This window comes from Pseudoliparis swirei, chromosome 15 (genome assembly GCF_029220125.1).
Source record: "Pseudoliparis swirei isolate HS2019 ecotype Mariana Trench chromosome 15, NWPU_hadal_v1, whole genome shotgun sequence".
NCBI classification, from domain to species: Eukaryota; Metazoa; Chordata; class Actinopteri; order Perciformes; family Liparidae; genus Pseudoliparis; species Pseudoliparis swirei.
Window position 1 is genome coordinate 9639964 of NC_079402.1, and position 16090 is coordinate 9656053.

The 16090-nt window shown below is 40.7% G+C and overlaps 1 pseudogene; it reads left to right on the forward strand.

Moving 5' to 3' along the window:
• The first annotated feature begins 2805 nt into the window (after nucleotides 1-2805).
• On the forward strand, nucleotides 2806-16090 carry LOC130205682 (neurofilament medium polypeptide-like; annotated as a pseudogene).

Below are 16090 nucleotides of genomic sequence, written 5' to 3' on the forward strand. Positions count from 1 at the left end.
TTTTGCTTTATGTATATATATATATATATATTAGGGCTGTCAATCGATTAAAAAAAATTTAACTAATTAATCGCACATTTTGAAATTGCGATTAATTAATTGCAATTAAAAGTTAAAAGTTAAAAGTTCATTCTTTTTAAAGACAAAACTTCACACAGAGCTGTGTTTTCAAAGAGGCTCCTACATATACAGTGCCAGCGAGGTATTTAATATCGTGGATGATAAATTGTTTCTTCAGTGAAACATCAGATTAGTAAAAAAAAAAGAAGTATATTGAGACCCCATTGGTCCTGTCATCTTTAACATTGAACACAGCAGAACCAGTGGCCTTGATAACTGACTGACATTCAAATATGTCACGTTAACCCTCTGGAGGCTGGGCTCATTTTATACATTTTACCAAAAAAATTAAATTCACCGTTTAAAGTCTTTTGCATGTGACACATACCCACGTGTTATACATCAAACATTCCAGAACAATCTCAGCTCTGAAATGAGCCTCATTGTCCTCGCGCCGTGTCCTCTGGTTCGCTGACTGACAGGCTGCTAAATGAGCCTTACCTGTGAGGTGGGAGGTCCTTTGTGATTTACTGAGTGTTCATTGGTTTTTTTTCCCCCGAAATGTTGACAGACAAACGGATTGACCAATCACGTTGAAGGTTTCGTGTGTCGCGTTCTTTCCGCGCCGCGTCACCCGACACGTCGCCCCTCCGTTCCTCTGTGTATCAGAGGGGGAGACCGGAGGAAGGAGGAGCAGGAGGAAACCCGACTGATTCATCCACGAGTTAAACTGATTTCTGCTCCTTATTTTCGCGGAGAAATGATTGTTTTAAAAACGGAAACAGTGTCAAACCGTACTGCCGCGGTTAAAAAAAAAAAAAACATTTGCGTTAATTGCGTTAAAATATTTTAGTGCGTTAACGCGGCCAAATTAATCGCATAGGTTAACGCGTTAACGCTGACAGCCCTAATATATATATATATATATATAAACATTACACATTGCAATCAAATAGCTTACACTCCAAAATATACTTGTCTGTGGAGATCACTATTAAACCTCCTGTTATGTTCACTTCTCAGGAACAACAATGATGTTTAATCATCTAAAAGTGTTCTGAAACCAAAATCTCAAATAAAAAAACGAATAAATATTAACATTTCAATCAGTGTTTAGTGGCATGGAGTTATTCACTCTTCCATATATCATAGTTCAATTATGATAACTTTATTAAAAATACATATTCAAACAAGTATTTAGGTATATTGGAAGAAAAATAGATATAAATTGCATTAGTCTACCATAACAAGTAGTTTTTCCTCAATTGAATTTGCATTTTTCATGGTGTAATGTAGATAAAGAGAGATGAGACACTTGTCATATTGACCTGCTCACTCAAAATCAAGCCAAATGAGTCATAAGGATTTGTATTGAAAGTTTTATTAATTTTATAGTTATGGAGTCATTTCTATAAATATTTTTTTCTAGATTTTCAAACGGGTCAATTTGACCCGAACATAACATTAAGGTTAATGAATATTAAAATCAATTAATCAAAGGAATTACACAAGACACAGTTTTCTCTGGCCCTTCCCCAGGTGATTTCTACACCTTAATGGATTACACACTTAACCATGATAATGTTCTACAGGCCACATGCATAATGTAATGCTGTATTAGGATGTATGATTGATAATCAGACTAAAATAACTTCATCATCGAAAGCAGCTGTTAAATAGTGACCAGAAAATGTAATCTGATAAATGAGCCAATGATGTAATTTGAAAAAGAATGAAGTAAGACCATGCTGAAAAGATGGGCAAGATTAACTTTTCGGCTTAATGATATTGCTGAAAGTAGTTTCTTCAGATTTAAAACAAATTAATGTTCTGCTGAACTACTTTGTTTTAAATGTTTGGCTTCGTTTAAAAAAATAAAAAATGTTGTCAGCACCAAAGAATGCAACCGATGTTTTTGTTAGGTGGAAAAGAAATACCGCTGCATCAGTTTTTTAGACCCACCACCAGGGCTGTTTGCACCATCCCAGGCCTGTATAGAGAAATTCATGGAGCAGTGGTCAAGGACACTGTGACGTCAGCGTGTCAAGAGATGGTGGGGGAGGCTGCTGGAGTAAAAGCATTAACAATACATATCAGGAGGAGACAGTTATTAGGACCGTCTCTCCTACAGGTGTACGGCATGATACAATCAGGGAGACAGGAGTGGCTGAGGGCAGGTGAAGGTAATTAACCAATCAAGAGGAGAGACAGAGGAGACACAGAACACAGGAAACAGGAGATACAGAGGAGACAGAACACAGGAGACAGGAGACAGGAGATACAGAAGAGAAACGAAACAGGGCGTTACGGGAAGGTGGTCTCCCCGATAAAAAGATCATTTGCTTGAAGCACGTAGTGTCTCACCGCAGATTCCTTTTCATGATACTGAACGACCGGAGCGCCGAGCTCAACCTCCACTTCCACGTTCGAGTAGATGATAACGATTACGTGATTTATGCGGCTAAGTTGGTAATGAAATATCTACCTCATTCGTGACGTTTTGGAGGTCTTCAGCTCGTTAGGTATTGACACTGGTCTGATTTCTCTAAATCAGGGAAAGGCTTTTGACCACAATGAACACAACCTCCTTCTGGAAGGTTATGGGGAAGTTTGGGTTCAGCGCTGGCTTCATAGCTCGGATCAAAGTGTTGTACAGTGAGGTTGAGTGTGCTGAAGATAAACGGCCGTCTGTGTGCTTCTTTTAGAGTGGGTAGAGGGGTCCGGCAGGGCTGTGCTCTGTCCGGGATGCTCAATGCACTCTCCCTCGAGCTCCTCATCAAGATACGCTCCAGTCTGCATGGTTTGGTTTTACCTGGTTTTGTTGAGAACATGATTTTATCGGCTTACGCCAACGACATATTTTTTTTATTAGGGACCAGAGGGATGCAGACCTGTTAGACAATTTCGTAGAGGTTTTTAGCAGGGCATTGCCAGCGAGGGTAAACTGGAAAAAAGCGAAGCCCTCGTTTTCGGTGAACGGCGTGGCGGCCTCCCAGTTAATCCCCAGAATTCCGTATGGAGGACGGATGGTTTCAAGTACCTGGGAATATTTCCAGGACAAGAAAACATGGTCCGGAAGAACTGGGAGGACGTTACAGAAAAGATTGAGGGAAAACTTTCGAAGTGGGAGTGGCTCCTCCCTCAGATGCAGGGTCGGCTTGTCCATAAGGGCGATTGGGGCGACGCACTGCCTCGGGGAAAAGGGGAAAGAAAAAAAAGAAAAACTCCTGATGTATAAACACAATATCCTTGTAAGTCGCGTAAATGACGACGTGTACATTTAAATGTAATACTTTTTTTTCTGTCGGATTCTACCACTAGACCGTCTGATCTGCCTCTGTATGTCATTGTCGAATCAGGTAACAGTCATTCAGTCAGCCTAAAGTCGTGCTTCAAATGGCCCCGCCCCTTCTGGGGCGATTTGGGGCGAAATGAAAATCGCCCCAGACCTTGCCCATTGACTCCCACGTTAAATCCATTTTTTTCACAAAACAGAGCTCTCAATGCATTCTCTATGGTTTCCGGGAGGGCTCGCCCCTCCATGTCGTGTCATAAGTATTCAATGTAAAACCGTATAAGTACGTCATACAGCTTCGACAGAGACATATTCAGTCGAGATGGCCAGTGCTAAGTGAAATATTTCTGTTGTGTGCTGCCATCTACTGTACACAAAGGTATTGCTGTATGAGTTAATCAGCTCACAACAAATATACAAATGTCCTGCTTTAGGTACTTACAGAGTGGGTCGCCTTAATCATTATCAAAACATTTTTTAAATAACCTTATAGTATCCAAATGTGGCACTGACTAACCAGTCTAGACCCTTCCTCAGGCTTTTTAGCCAACATACAAAACAAAAATGTTTTCATTCTTTTTGGGAGGGCCTACCCTGGGTGCCACAAACGGTGCTGTTTTTAGCCAGACAGGAAGGGGAATAGGGCCTCGTCCACATGGCTTACGGAACAGCCACTTTAAGAATACAGTTTGTTAAAAAATACCTGACTAGTCCAGAGTTTATATTGTGGATGGATGTGGCCAGCTGCATCCTCAGACGGGCTAACGACCTGGGGATGGATACTGCTCGGTTTTTAATAGACTAGTATTTTAAAGTTAAGTGGATTGCCTCTGTTTTATTAGGGTGTTTTTTAAGTAGTGGGCCCTTTTTAATGGCAAAAGGTGCCCACAGTCTAACTCTCTGTTCTGGTTGTGGAGAGAACCGGTCATCATACCTATCCATGTAGTCAGTTAGTATCTGTACTCAATGTGGTAAATACCGGCCTTGTTTATTATGAAATGTAACCTGTTAATTGTGGGATAGAACATCAAGTATCACTGTACGCAGATGACCTTTTGTTGTGTGTAAATCACCCAGTGGCATCCTCTCCCACAATAAAATCGATTCTGGTTAAATTTGGTTCATTTTCAGGATACAAATTAAACTTCAAGAAAAGTGAATTGTACCCGATAAACGATTTGGCTTGCCAAATTCAACAGACTTCAGTACCTTTTCGTTTGGCCAGTTCAGGTTTCAGATACCTTGGTGTGAACATAACAAGCAGTCTTGCCTCTCCATACAGCCAACTTTAACCCCTTGGTTGAAAATATGAAAAATGACCTTCTTAGATGGAGCAACCTGCCTCTGTCACTACCTGGCAGGGTGCAGTCCATGGAAATGATTTCATTCCCCAAATGTCTATACTTGTTTAGATGCCTGCCAAAATCTTTTTTTCAATCTATTGATCAAATTATTCTAAACTTTATCTGGGCAGGTAAGTGAGCAAAGTCTTTCTCCAAGGCCCGAGGGACACAGGTGGCCTTGGCTCTTCCTAAAGTATTTTTTTTAGGGCTGTGAAACGATAACAAATTGTAATCAAATTAATCACAGGTTTCTGTGGAATAATCATGATTAATCACATATTACCGATATTCTCGGTATATTTTTGTGAGAACATAAAGATTTATGACAAAAGACAGATATATACATTTATACACAGGGGTGCACCTAACTTTTTCAGTGAGTTACTCAGGTGAGTACCGGGAGATGGTGTTTGGTACTCACTCCATATGTAGCGTCAGTTTTTGTGACGTCCACCTACGGGGGGGGGGGGGGGGGGGGTGTGTGCTAGTGAGAGTGTGCTCAACAGTGTGCGTCGGCATCGGAGCTCTGCGTTGCGCGAGACGGAGAGCCGAGACATGTTAACGCGACACGTAGAGACAGAAATGACATGCTGTTGGTTAGAGATGACCAACAACAGACCTATTGGAAGCTCATTCTGCGCATGCGTTAAATGTGTTAAAAAAACTAACTAATTAATCCTGTAATTTAATCATAATGCGTTAACGCATATTGTTATATTGTTCTGTTGTCGATGAGGAGTTAGTGTTCGCACCATTTTTATCAGATTCAGTTTCAATTCAGTTTATTTTATATAACCCAACATCACAAATTTGCCTCAAAGGGCTTTACAAAATGTACACATACGACATCCCTGTCCCAGGACCTCACATCGGACCAGGAAAAACTCCCAAGAAATAGAAAAAAACTGTTCACAGGGTAAAAAAAGGGAAAGAACCTTCAGGAGAGCAACATAGGAGGATCCCTCTCCCCGGATGGACAGAAGCAATAGATGTCATGTGACCAGAAGGAATCATTACAGAGTTACAACACATTCAATGAGTATGAAAGATTATATGAATAGTTTGTATAGGCATGGACCACGATCCAGACCTCCATGATCCATCAGGCAGATGGAGGTAGAGAGGAGGAGTGGGCGGAGCATCAGCAGGGCCATGGCATCAGAACCCATTTTTAAAAACCAAAACAACCTGTGATTTTGACACACTTTATATTAAAGAAATTGTATGCGTCTGTGGAGAAAGGATCATTTTGACAAGATTAAACAAGTCATGAAGTCATGTGTCCTCAAATAGCACGAATGCAGCTGTTTTTGCTGCATCCCTTCCAACAATTCCCATTTACGCTTTGACCGGAGTGACCCGAGATTAGAGGGAGGCATCACGATTGATGGGAGATCAATAGCCTGTCGGTGAGGCAGAGCCACCAGTTGGGCATCCCCAATGACGCTGCAGTTCAGAAGGGAATGTCTCAGCTAATAGAATGAATAGCCACAATGCCCACGTAGCGTTGCACTTCTGATAGTGAGGCTCACAGAGATCGCTGGAGGAAAAGTGTGTGCATGTGTCCTGTAAGGTAAGGTGAAATGTACAAACACTATTCAGCTCTGCAGAAATGTAAAACAACAACATATGCACTGTAAACCCGAATAAGTTATCAGAACTCAAAAAAATTGAGGCAATATATTGCCTCAAATTTTTTGAGTTAATAATTTTTGATTTTGATTTTTAAACCTTAAAGTTTGATGACTCACTTACTTTTTGTTTGATTACAGCTTAAATTAAGTGTTAATTTAGCTCAAACAATTATTTTTCAGTATTAGTACTTAAAATGTTCAAGTTTTCAAACCACCACTGGAATAAGTTCTTAAACTTTAAAAACACACACAACCACACTTTTTCATGTTCACAAACTCAATGTTTTTGAGTTCACATTCAAAGTTTTTTTTTATTTTTGTAAAAAAAAGAGACACTAGAAACTTTTTTTTTGATTTATTATTTCATTTATTACATCGAACAACAAAACAAAAAAAAAAAAGTCATGAACATCTATCTATTGAACAATTTTCTTTTTCTACTTAGCACACTGCAATATTAAAAATAAATAATTTGAAATTATAAAATATACTTAGATAGATTTAGAGCTGGTGACAAAAAAACATAAACACATTTTACAATTTTTGAAATTTTGAAAAACACTGCTCTTGGCTTCCTGAGTATATAGTGCAGCATTTTTATATTAACACATTACATTTTCAGAAACAGAAGAACTTCAGAAAAAAAGTTTCTGATCAAATTATAATTTAATTATTCATTATAATTATTTTAATGGGCACATTTAAACTTCACAACCAAAGTTAAACAAAATAAAAACCAAACTTCAAATTGTCTAAAAATAAAAAATAATGATTTAAAAGCTAATGATGTTAATAAATATTGTAAATATATTAACAACACGAGATGAGATAGCATTTAATTAAACATTTATTTTAAAAGATTTTTATAGATTTTTACTGCTACTTTTAACCTCTGCCTCTACCTTTACTCCACCATAATGAATAACACACAAACATACCATCATATGATATGATGGATCATAATGATTAAGACGTGATCAAGGACCTTTTAACTTGAACATGTTGAACCTTTTACATGCTTTTATTTACAACATGTGCTTTCTTTAGCCAGAGTTTGCTAGGTTCTCTGGCAAGGTGACAGTTGTCTGCTTTCTTGACAGTACTAGACAGGACAGTTGAGCAAAAGTCTTGGAATGTCTTTGGGGAAAGTGAGGTGTGGCCAAGTCTTGTGAATTGAAGACTACCAAGCCTCATACAATCATCTCATCACTACCAACCGGAACTGCACTCTCACTCTAGATTGGTTTTCACAGGGAACTTAACACTGTCATTGTCAAGGGCTGGTGGTAGTGAACTGCTCTGAATCAGCTCAAAAATCATACCCTGAACAAATGACCTGCATGAATGCATCATCAGACAGAATGTGATCATCCCTGAATGAAGTAATGATGATATGAGCCTATATGCTGGAGCAAAACAAGCAGTCATAATAGGAAACCTTAACTCTTGTAAAAGGGAGACACAAACAATTCAACCAATAGAGAAAGACATCCAAATCAGGAGAAGAGAGGAGCAGGATGTACTACACCAACATCAAGTACCACACATCAATAAGCTTGTGAAGAGAATCCTCACTTTGTCGTTACAAAACAGACTATACCCGAAACTAATAGACCTCTCCAGACAAGACAGTTTAGACTTGCCAATAGAAAACCTTTGGTATATTGAAAACATCCTACAGACTAAACATATTAGTATCCTAAAGAAAGACTTACATTTGAAGACTTATAACATCCATGAACTGAGATAGAAGACAAGGCAGCATCTGGAGGTGTCTTGTGCAGACTCAAGTGTCAGGTTTCAGAAGAATCGAATGCATCACATTAAAATGCTACTCCAGTCCAGGAGAACATATATTGCACTTGGTACCTTCACATTGGTACATTTATGTCAATAAAAAACAAACACAAATTTACAACACACCAAAAATAACAGTTTCATTTGAGTTTATACAAATCATTAATTCAATCAAACAAAAATCAAGCAGTTTTGGAAAGGACAAAAAACCTGTTCAATTTCATTTGAGTCATTGAACACAAGTGATCTGTGCCGGTTCAACCTCTTGAGTAATTCTGCCTAAATTATTTAAAGAGTCAAAAGTGATTTTTCAGAATTTCATTCTGCAATCCTGTTCTTAGAATAAAGTCGTTTTTCCTGAGAAATAAGTTCAGGAAGTAAAAGGTAGCAAATATTGGGTTCAGCACTGAATCAAAACATTCAATCTAAATTGGTTATCAACTACATAGCAATACATTGAAGATGAAAAGAAACTTCACAAATAAGATCTGATAATAAGAACTATCAATTCAAAAGTCACAATTGAAATTTCGATCAAATGAATAAGATATTAATAAAGCTAAGAGATGATCTTCTTTTAAGCAGAAGATCTGATTGTAAATTTGAACTAAAGTTTGTTGATTTCTTGTACGAGACATGAATCACCGCTGCTAAATTTGTTTTAAAGCTTTTTTTGTCAATTTGATCATTGTTTCACCACCATCTCATGATGTCCACTTCTCTGCGTCTGCCACATCCATGCTCTGGTTTTTTGAATAGTTTCTTCAATCACTAATATCCTCAAATACTGGAGATAAGAATTGTATCATCTCACTGACAATATCATGTTGAAATTCAGATGTGAGACCTGAGTGCGGAAAACTGTTTTTATGAAAACGGAGCATGACACAATATGTTGCAAGCTGTGCGCCAACAATACACATGTCTGAACTGAATGATTTGCTCTGAGCTGAGATGTAATTGGCGGGTATGATGAGCAGATATTGCTGGGTGAAGGCCGCACATGAACTCTGAATGCAATCCTGACTCTGTGAAGAGACTTGATCTAAGATTGTGCTGTATCTTATCTTGATCTAAAGTACTCCTTAAATAGGTGCAAGAGCGCGTGCAAATGGAATCGGCTGATTTTAGGCAAAAACCACTGGATTAGGGAAAAAAACCAGCATAACTGCAAAACGTAAAAAACATCTGAAACAAACTTACTATTACTTAAGCTTTAGCAAACAACCAGCAAACCAAATACTAAACCATAAACAACAAGGCAAAATCTACAACTACAGCTAAAACTGCACTTACTAATTAATATAACAAATTAATATTAATTACTAATTAAAATTAGAAGTTAAAACTAAAAAAACACTGAAAACAAATTGCATGTTTTCAGTTAAATTGTCTTCTTTAAAATTTTTGTATAATTATTGATTTGAAAAAGAACTAAAAGAAAAGGACGTAAACTGTTTCCCTATTCATCAGAGAAGAAGAAAAAAATTCACTCAAATGAATGAGAGATAAGGACTTTAGGTTTCTTTTTTTTACAAAAATTTTCAAAAATACAATGTTTCTCATTACCTCTTATCGTCAATTTATTTTATTTTTTTCATTTTTTTTCAAAATTTTTTTTTTTAGTGTTTTTTTTTTATGCTTATGCACAAGATCAATTCATGTACGTTATTTTATTTTATTTACTTCTTCAATTAACGTTTTTTCTGTGCTGCACTTCTTCATGCAGTCCTGAATATTTCTTTTGTGACATATGTCTACAAACACAGCAGACTGTACATATTTACGCGGGCAGGTAAACCTGAACAATAAACATAGGACACTTATCTTAATAATACACAAACATAACAAAACAATCTAAATTGGTTCATTTCCATAGCTTACATAAACAGATGCTGGTCTTACAGGATGTGACGAATACAAGTCAAAATAACACTTCCATAAAGAGATTCTAAGACAAACACGGTTCTTGTGTGCGTGTTCAAAACAAAAGGGCTGCCAGTTATGCGCGAAGTTGGCAAGTCAAGAATCAAGTTTAATAGCTCCCACGAACGTGAACAGAAGCAAGGAGCGAACTGTCGTGCGTTAGCTATACGTTAGCTCGCGTAAGTGGAGCGAGTTTCTCAGTCCCGAACAAGGTGTCAGTCGAACACACCTCGTGCTGCTGAACTGGTGCGTCAAGAGAGTTGGCATGTCTCGGCAGTAGTTAGTCTATGACAGACGAGTACTACTCTCCTGAGTAGTCTCTTTAGCGTAACCACTAGTGTTCTGAGTTTGGCTTTGCCACTTGGCTTCCTGATGAGAAACAACGGGGGTGAGGCACAGAGAGCTGAAAACACTTAAAGGCAAACCTATACGTAATGTCTCTCGCAAAGTCTATTTAAGATCTCAAGGTTTAGAGTTTCGGAAGGCATGAAATTTTTTAGTAGCATCATCATGTAACTAAACCATAGATCCATTAAAAATAAACACTCCACACATCTCCTCGTATGACGTAAACAAAGCCAGCTCGAGTGATGATGACACCCACAGCATTTGAGGACAGGTTGAGGATGAATATTTGTAATCCCCACCGCGAAATTTGTTGATATGAAAAGTGACTTTTGTAACTAACGCATAACTAAAAGTTGATGATTTACAAGTTGATATTTAATTTTTGATTTGAGATTTTTTTTTGTGGTATTTTTATTTATCGTAACAAATAATTACTTTGATTTTATATTAAAATTACTAAATTCTAATTTTACTATGTGATTTAACTACATTACAAATATTTTATGTTTGTATTGTATTTTTTTAATGTTATTAATTTTTATTGTTAATCACAAATAAATTTAAATCAATAATAATAAAAAAACTTCTTCATTACAAGCACTTACATTTTGAATTAAATTTAATGATAAAATTCTTAATTTTTACAATCTACGACCATTTAAGTTAAAACATATGTGTTTCCCCATACAAGATAATAGAAAACGCTTTGCAGATCAAATAAAGTCCCGATATATGCAAAGGATTTTATTAAAAGGTTTGATAAACATTGGTTATTTTGTGTTTTACTGAGATTCATCTCAAATAATCCAACAAATAAACAACTAAATCCAAATGAGTTTCTTGACATTAACGGTTCAATTCATGATTTTTTTTCGATGGCTCTGATTTATATCAAACAGAAAAACATTCAAGATTAAGTTTTCACAAATCAGGAATATTTATATTCAGAGTTTTACTATTCATATAATATTATGCTAACTCCTGTCACCACAATCACAGGATCATTGGGTGCAATTTATTGTGAAGTTCAAGTGACAAGGCACGTTTTTTAGAGTCCATAGACTTGATTCACATTTTTAAACATTTTTTAAAAGCAGTCACCATGTGGGAGATAGAAATTCATGCATTTCCAATTCACTTCACAAAAATATGTCAGAAAAATGCTGATGTCATCTAATAAGAGAAAGTGTTTTAGCTGAGGAAACCACTGACGCTGTCCGTGGTGCTGAAGCGACGAGACCAACTCAGCCAGCATTGTTCCGACCAGTTACCTCATTTTGAAGAGAGAGAGGACAGATTTAAAACTGTAGAAAAATATATATATTTTTCTATCGAGATGTCTTTAAAACATCGATCTATCTCAATCGGACACCCAGGTAGCGGCTGCAGCCCACGTGGTTCAGACTGCGTGGGCGGGATGCGCACTCCCCTCCCTGTGATCAATGGACGAACTAAAAGTGCTTGGACTTGTCTTGTTGCCGACAGTGTCTCCGGTATATAAGGCGCAGCGGATAGATGAGGTCTCATTCGCTGTGAGAGCCCGTCACCTGCACACACACACGCACTCACACACTCATAACAACACACACACACTCGCCCCACGCCTTCACCCTTTGCAGTGTTCCTCCCTTCATTCCGGCGCACATCAGAGTCTGACCGGATAAGTTACCCGGTGGACACGGAGCCCCTTCAGGAGAATTATGGATACTCGGACGACCGGCTACGGCTACAGCCGCTCAGGCGGCGCCCCCTCCAGCGGCTTTCGCTCCCAGTCCTGGTCCCGGGCAAGCCCCGGCTCCACCATGACCTCGTCCTACAAGAGGAGCGCGAACATGCCGGTATCCCGGGTTTACAGCTCCACGGTGCACAGCTCCGCCGACGGCGGTGATCAGACCTCCATCCTGAACGGAGACTACAAGCGATCTAACGAGAAAGAGCAACTTCAGGGGCTCAACGACCGGTTTGTTGTTTACATCGACAAGGTGCACTACCTGGAGCAGCAGAACAAGCAGATCGAGGACGAGATCCAGGCACTGCGGCAGAAGCAGGTGTCGCGCTCCCAGCTGGGCGACCACTACGACCAGGAGCTGCAGGAGCTGCGCTCCGTGCTGGAGCAGATCCACCACGACAAGACGCAGATCCAGCTCGACACCGACCACATCGAGGAGGACATTCAGCGGCTCAGGGACCGCTTCGACGAGGAGGCTCGCATCCGGGAGGAGACCGAGGCCATCATCCGCCTCCTGAAGAAGGACACGAGCGACTCCGAGTTGGTGAAGTCTGAGTTGGATAAGAAAGTTCAGTCGCTGCAGGAAGAGATCGCCTTCATCCGCAACAACCACGAGGAAGAGGTGAACGACCTCTTCGCCCAGATCCAGGAGTCTCATGTGACCGTGGAGAGGAGAGACCACCAGAAGACGGACATCACCGAGGCTCTGCGAGAGATCCGCTGCGAGCTCGAGTGCCACTCCAACCAGAACCTGCAGCAGACGGAGAACTGGTTCACGTGCCGCTTCTCGAAGCTCACCGACGCTGCGGAGCAGAACAAGGACGCCATCAAGTCCGCCCGTGATGAGATATCCGACTACCGCCGCCAGCTGCAGTCCAAGACGGTGGAGCTGGAGTCCATCCGCGGGACCAGAGACTCGATGGAGAGGCAGCTGTACGACATCGAGGACCGCCACAACAGCGACCTGTCCAGCCTGCAGGTAGGAAGCAGCCACCGAGCCGTGCGCAAAGACAGAAACACACCGTCTGAATACACTTGGACAATGTTGATATGAGATTTATTTTATGTTCACTTTCATGTTTTGAACTATTAATCGGGGTTTGAGTTGGTGGCGATTAGCCTATAGATTGTTAATGCACTGCATATTTCATTGTTTTTATATTTTAGTGTGACGCAGTTTTTAATCCGACGGACATAACAATAGCAAACTAACTTAATTTATTTTCTCTATTTTCTAAATCATAGTTCAGATCCAGTGTTGAAACATTTTCTGCTGCGTAATGACCGCTATGAGCGTTATTGCGCTTGCAAGTCACGACAGCTGACTTCCTCTACAAATCACTCACCAAGTGGCAGGAAAGGGTTAAAGGGAGACGCTGCAGTAGCAGAAACTCCGCTCCCTCCTCCCTCCTCCCCCTCCCCCCTCACTGTGTTGCTGAGTCAGAGGCATGGGTCGATGCTGTATCCTTACATCACTTTTTAGGGCGGATGTGGGGGTGCATTGACAAAGAGTGGAGGCTGTCCTTGAGAGAGAGGCCTCAGATTGTATTAACTCTACAGGGTTTGGTGCAGAGTTTATACAAATGTGCACGGAATATAAGAGACGGAGGCATCGACACAGGTTCAAGTTTAACTTAAAGGTCAATTCATAAAACATTCTTTGCAACGCTTTTGCCACAATGGTAATCCACGAAGGTGATCTTCAAAGATGCATGAATGAACCTTTTCTCTGTGTGTCATCTTGTTGTACTTAATCAACCTTGTATTGTGTACTGCTCTGTTTTCTCAGGAGACGATTCACCAGATGGATAATGAGCTCAAGAGCACCAAATGGGAGATGGCTCGTCACCTGCACGAGTACCAGGACCTGCTCAATGTCAAGATGGCCTTGGACATTGAGATCGCTGCATACAGGTAGCCAATATACTGACCTGCAATGAACATTTTTCAGAAATGATATTTGCATTCATTTAAAATAATGGTTTTCTTTTCTGTATATCAAAGGTATTACTGAATATTTCATATATACATTTGCTGTCCTCAGGAAACTCCTAGAGGGAGAGGAGACCCACTTCAGCACTTTCCCTTATGGTCAGGTGGTCCCACCTTCCAAAATCTCTAAAGTCAAATCAGACTCTCCGAGGATGAAGGTGTACCACAAGTTTGTGGAAGAGATCATAGAAGAAATAAAAGTTGAAGATGAGAACTTAGACATCGACGAGGACCTGGCAGAAATAGCGCATGAGCTGTCTGCCACACTCGGAGGGGCAAGAAATGAGGGTGGGGAAGAGGAGGTTAAAGAGGAAGGAGATGGAGAAGAGAAAGAAGACGAAGTTGAGGAGACCGTCTTGTGCTCCAAAGCTCCAGAGTCTAAAGCCTCTCTTGACAAAGAGAAGAGGGAGAGGTGAGGCAAGGAGGAAGTTGCTGCAACTGAAGAGTTAGATCAGGATGAAGATGCAGGCAGTGACAAAGGATCCAAAAGCGGGGATGAGAAAGATAAAAAAGACTATGCGGGCAAAGACCAAAAAAGTGAAAAAGACGAGAAGTTAGAAGATGAGAAACCAGAAGAAGCTGTAGCCACGACAGAAGCTCCAAAAAGAGAAGCGGCAAAGCCAGAGGCCAAGAAGGAAGAAGCCGAGGCATCAAAACCAGATTCCACCAAGTCTGAATCTCCCAAGTCTGAATCCCCAAAGCTTGGATCTCCCAAGTCTGAATCCCCAAAGCTTGGATCCCCCAAGTCTGAATCCCCAAAGCTTGGATCCCCCAAGTCTGAATCCCCCAAGCTTGGATCTCCCAAGTCTGAATCCCCAAAGATTGGATCCCCCAAGTCTGAATCCCCCAAGCCTGAATCCCCAAAGCTTGGATCCCCCAAGTCTGAATCCCTAAAGCTTGGATCCCCCAAGTCCGAATCCCCAAAGCCTGAATCCCCTAAATCTGAATCACCTAAACCTGATTCCCTTAAGTCTGAGTCTCCCAAGCCTGCATCTCCGAAGTCTGAGTCCCCAAAAGAAGGCTCAGAAAAGGCTGGATCCCCAAAACCCAGCTCCCCTAAAACCGAGTCTCCCAAGTCAGATTCCCCTAAACCCGAATCTCCAATAGTTGAATCCACAAAGGTCGCCAAGTCTGAGGCCCCAAAAGCTGCTGAAGAGAAACCAGAGAAAAAGAGCGACTCAACAAATGAGAAGAGCGAAGGAAAGAAAGATGTTTCCATGAATGGCGATGTCGACAAGAGCAGCCCAGAAGAGAAAGAGAAGAAGGATGAGGGCAAAGAAGAAGGTGGCGTGATCTCTAACGGCGTGGACGAAAGTCCCTCCAAGGAAGACGCCAACCAGAAAGTGGTGATCACCAAAACCGTGGAGACGATCACCACCGAAGGAGATGGATCCAAGCACGTCACCAAATCCGTCACCGTGACCGAGACGGTGAAGGAGGAGGTGGAGGAGGTGATGCAGGAGACGCTGCTCGCCACCAAGAAGACGGAGAAGCACTCCAGCCTGTCCGTCAAGCAGGTGACGGAGGCCGAATGAGCGGACTCCGGGGCGGCTGATCCGTGGAGGTGGAGGACACGAGATAAGCAATCAACCCAGAACTAACATTACAAAAGAAAACCATACAGCTAGAGCGATGTAATAAAGATAACCACTCGCAAACATACAAACAAATCATAGAGAGAAGCCAAAACTTAAATTGTACAAGTTTTAAAAAATGCATGTTGAGTGACAGCTTTAAAAACGGGCTTTGCTGCAGACAGGTGAGGAGCTAGCGACTGAGACATTTTATCCTCTTTTTCTTTCTTTCTGCATTTCACGGAGCGAGCTCACGGGAGGGAGGGGGGTCTCTGCATGCTAGCTCAGGAGAGGGGGGAACCTTCCTATCTTCTGTATGTATGGTAGACATGCACTGTAAAAAGAGTAAATATGTCAATGGAATAACTGCATTGTAGAGGAATATTAATGAA